General features: G+C 48.2%; 1 pseudogene; it reads right to left on the reverse strand.

Annotated features, from left to right (window-relative positions):
- The window catches only part of LOC129356535 (sialic acid-binding Ig-like lectin 15), a 2,605-nt pseudogene extending 250 nt beyond the window's left edge, over positions 1-2,355 (reverse strand).
- Between the last annotated feature and the right edge of the window lie 2,524 nt (positions 2,356-4,879).

Genomic DNA, 4,879 nt, shown 5'->3' on the forward strand with positions numbered 1-4,879 from the left:
AAACAATGAATCTTATAAATCATTTAATGTTACATTTTTCATCATAATTTTTCTGTTATTCAATCATTTCTATTTATTTTGAACAAATCTAAGCTAAGATAATTGAAATGATTTAAATGTTGTTTGCTTTATTCCAGGAGCTAACAGATAGCAAGAAATGGAAAAGCTAAGGACAAAAACAAAACCAGAGGAACTCCGGAAATAAAACAAATTTAATATTAATTATTACACATTTTCTTGTAATAAAAGGAGAGGATTGGAATGAAATAATGTATAATCTGGTAATAAAGTCATAATAACTTATCTGATTACATTTTCTGCCACAGAACTCATGGCTAACCAGAAGCTTTGAGATTAGCATCAATGCTAAATTAATGTAACAATTACTGAATAAAACAATAGCAAAGTCCGGGGTTAGCAAATGGGGTCAAAGGTCAAAGCTGTTTGGGGTGGATGGAAACGTTGTGTTTCCCAGACACACAGGTCCATTTTATACATAATTAACGATGAAAATGCTTCACGAAAATTTGACTTCCTGATTTATCACCTTGAAATTGGGCGACTGTCTCTTTAAAAAACTCCTGTTTTTTCCGCCTCCAGGAAGCCAACATGGCTCTCTGTTAACCCTTTAACGATGTTTTCACCAGCAGTTGCTGCTATAACGAGCTCAGCAGCAGTTGGCTAATTGCTGCTGGCTAGTCTGAAGGAGCTGTGCCTTGGAGGCGGGGCCAGGTCCAGCAGCTGGGAGGTTGCATGGAGATTAAAGGATTTATGAAAGAATCAAAGTGAGCGTTCAGGGAAAACCGTGAAGGAACGGAGAATGAAGATGACTTTAGATGCTGCCGGCCCTTTAAATCAGATCAGATCAGTAATGACAACATAACGACGATCAGCAAGCGTGAGGTCACTTCCTCCAGCAGCCGGTTTGCAGAGCCCCCCCTGCATCATCCGCGCCCCGACGCCCACCAGCAGCAGGACCAGCTTGGCGCCCAGAGCCGCCGCCAGCAGCAGCAGCAGCGCCGGCGGCGGCCGGCTGCCGGCGGTGGCGGGCGGGGCCGCAGGACGAACAGGGGGCCTGGTCCCGGCCCAACGGGTTGGAGGCGCTGCAGGTGTAGCGCTGACCCGGCTGGACGTCCCTCAGCTGGCTGACGGTTCGGTACCGGCCCGGCGAGCCCAGAGCCAGTGGCGGCGCCGGCGAGGAGCCCTCCAGCGGGTCGTCCGGGCCGAACCACTGGACGTCCGGCAGCGGCGAGCCCTGGACCCGGCACACGGCGGTGAACCCGGCCGGGCTGCCGCCCTCCACCGACACGGCCAGGATCTTTGGAGGAGCTGCAGGGATGGACAGACGGGGTCAGTCTGACCTTAATGCCCCCTTAGTGCCCCAAAAGCGGCTCAGTTTGCTGATGCCTTGGGCCGGCCCTGACCGTAACGTTTTGTCTCCTACCTTCCACTCGCAGCCTGGTTCCCATTTTGTCCTCAAAGCTGACGTGTTCTCTCCCTGAACCTCCACTCTGCAGTAGTACCGGCCGTTGTCCTGCAGGGAGGCGCCGTTGATGCGCAGCGACAGGTCGTGCTCCCTCGGGTTGCCCTCCAGGCGGTACCGCTGGTCCTGCTGCGGGTCGGGTTCGCAGGCGGCGGCGCCGGGCTGGCTGGTGCAGCGGTACAGGACGGCGGCGGCCGACCCGTGGCCCAGCCGCCCATCACCCGCAGCAAGGAATGCTGGGAGTGCTGTGGGTGGCTGAAGGTGCAGGGCAGCACCACCGGGTAGCCGTCCATCCCCGGACCTCTGCCTGGACGTGCATGGACCAGCCGTCGTCCCCGGAGCCGCAGGCTGCAGGGGACAAACCTTCACACACTGTGAGATAAAACGTTTCTGACCCCCAACAGGGCTGACCTTTGACCCTCCATTAAACTGTAAATATTCAACTCATAAAATCCTGGACTTTGCTGATTCTTGGTGTAAATAACTGAATGTTGTTAGTTATGGACTGAATATTAATTTGGAACTAAACAGTTTGAAAAAGAAATATTTCAAACTGCATATTTGGTTGGAAATTAAATAGAAAAATTCATACTTAGTTTAGACTAAAGGTTTCATTTGGCACTAAAACTAACTCAGAAATAAGTATTTAGTTACAAACTAACTTTTAGCTTTCAAATGAAATATTTAAACTCTGACATTTATAAATAACTCCAGATGTGTTTCCATGACAGACTGAACCAACCAAAGTGCTGCTGTTAGTTTTTTACAGTGTAGATCAGCAGGATGTTGCTCATCCTGACAATAACAGAAATGTTCTCACCTGCGGCCGCCAGCAGCAGAACCAGAACGCGTCCGACCCACGAAGCGTCCATGAGGAGAGCAGAGCAGCGGCGAACCCAGAACCCGACTGGTTCGGTTCGGTCCAGTGACTCAAACCTCCCAGGCGTGTTTCCGTCCCTTTCTGGACACTTCTGCTATTCCTGCTGCTTAATCATCAGCTGGTTGGAAACACTCAGCCGGTTCTGATCCAAACGTTCAACAGATTTATTTCCAGTTCTCTAAACGTAGAACAATAAAACGACACATGCAGCACTGGGGGGCGCCGTTTTACAGCGCATTATGTTTTACAGCGCATTATGTTTTACAGTGCATTATGTTTTACAGCGCATTATGTTTTACAGCGCATTATGTTTTACAGTGCATTATGTTTTACAGCGCATTATGTTTTACAGTGCATTATGTTTTACAGTGCATTATGTTTTACAGCACATTATGTTTTACAGCGCATTATGTTTTACAGCGCATTATGTTTTACAGCGCATTATGTTTTACAGGTCGCAGAAAATAATAACTATTTTATTCAAGTCAGATTATATAATCTGATAATGAAACTGATTCATCCAATCTGGATTGTTACATAACATAAAATAATCTGTCAAATGTTTTGTGCCGTTGCTCCATGCTCACACCTAATTAAATTAAATTAAATTAAATCAGGTTCAGTTCTGGTTTATTTCCGTTGCAGTGATGATGCAACATGTTTGCAGATTTCTGATTCATTTAGTTTCCAGCAGATTTTATGACCCAATAAACTTTATTTCAATCATTTGTTTTAATTTCATCGTTATATTAAACGGAATATTCTGATTTCCAACCAACATAAATTTATTTGTATGTAACTTTAATGGGTTTATTGCTGTTAAATAAATGTTTTGATCTTTTTCTTTGTGTGGTGAAGCTGCAGAAGGTTTGATTCGCAGCAATGAAGCATTTATTATTTTATTACTGAAGGTGCACCGTGTGACAGCCGCTGCCACCTGGTGGCCAAAGCGGCTACAGCAGCTGTTTGCTGGTCGCATGTGAGCAGACGTGTCTCTCTGCTGAACTCGGGCCGCCGGCTCCTTCCTGTTGCTGTGAAGGTGTGAATTTTACGCGGCTGTTTCCACCGACGCTGCGTCTCCAGGATGTGGTTACAAGTGTGAAGCATCGCGTCTCCATAGGAACAGATGAAGATGTGGGAAACCTGCACCTGAATTAAAACCATGAAAGAAAACCTTCCTGTTCACGCGTGAACAGGAAGGTTTTCTTTCAGGTCATTTTCTTCAGCTTAGCTCCATTTTGCGCTGCAGAGCGTCTGAGCGTTTCCTTCCTCCTGCGGCTCCGGCTGCGTTTCACACCTTGCTCACCTCACAGCCTCGCTGCCCCGACTTACTGGAAATGCTGACACAGCGTTAGCCGCCTTAGCTAACCTGGCAGGAAGCCTGACCAGGTGGCAGTTTCACACACCACAGTCAGAGAGAAACGATCGTTCAGTGAAACGCAGAGGAAACGAGGCTGTGATGATGACGATGATGTTGAAGAAGAAGAAAATCTTCCTCCAGCTGTTCCCCTCAGTGAAGCCAGCAGAGGTTTTACTCCCTCTGCTGGGAGTCTGGGATACGACCCGACTCCGGTCCGGTCCGGTCCGACTCCGGTCCACTCCAACCCGACTCCGGTCCGGTCCGGTCCGGTCCGACTCCGGTCCACTCCAACCCGACTCCGGTCCGGTCCGGTCCGACTCCGGTCCGCTTGTTCTGACTCCGCTTTGATCCGTGGTCCAATTAGCTCAGCCCTGTTTAATGTGGCTACTGACTGCAGCTGCTTCCATCATCATCATCATCATCATCATCATCACATCCAGATTCGTCGCCGTTTCTCCGGCCGCCGATTTGTGACGCATTTAGAATTCGGATAAACGCGACATGGCAGGATTCGGTTCTGCTCCAGATCGGGTTTTACTTCAAGTAATCCTGGGAGCGGTTAGGGTTGGTTCCTGTCCCTGACGGGCTGACCCGTTTCTGGCTGAACTCCGAATTATTCATCAGAACTTTGAGCGTTTTGGGCAGAAGGTTCGGATCAGAGTTTCCCTCTGAGCGGTTTGGATCGATCCGCAGTGTGGACCGGTCCGGATCGATAACCTGCTATAATCCGACTCCCAGAAACCTGCTGAACCACCAGCAGCTTCAGGCGAAGCGAGCAGGAAACCCGATCGACACCAGAACCGCACGCTACCAGTTAGCTCTGTTACCCATTAGCTCTCCTATCCATTAGCGCTGTTATCCATTAGCGCTGTTATCCATTAGCGCTGTTATCCATTAGCGCTGTTATCCATGACTTATTATTACATACTGAAAAGGTTAAGAAGTTTACAACAGAAGCTGCTCTGATTGGTCGGTGGTTGAAGCCCCGCCTACAGCCCTTTCATTCGTTTCATTGGACAAATTTCGGGCGCTTGTTTCAGTTAACTTTTGCAAAATGAAAATGTTCCAGAAAATGTCTGTAAGTCCTGGATCTGTGAAACCGGATCTGGATTTGATTTCTTTGTGTTTTCATCACGTGACCTCTGGGTGACCTCTG

The sequence above is a fragment of the Poeciliopsis prolifica genome, unplaced genomic scaffold (assembly GCF_027474105.1).
Source record: "Poeciliopsis prolifica strain line A6 unplaced genomic scaffold, Auburn_PproV2 SCAFFOLD177, whole genome shotgun sequence".
NCBI lineage: Eukaryota > Metazoa > Chordata > Actinopteri > Cyprinodontiformes > Poeciliidae > Poeciliopsis > Poeciliopsis prolifica.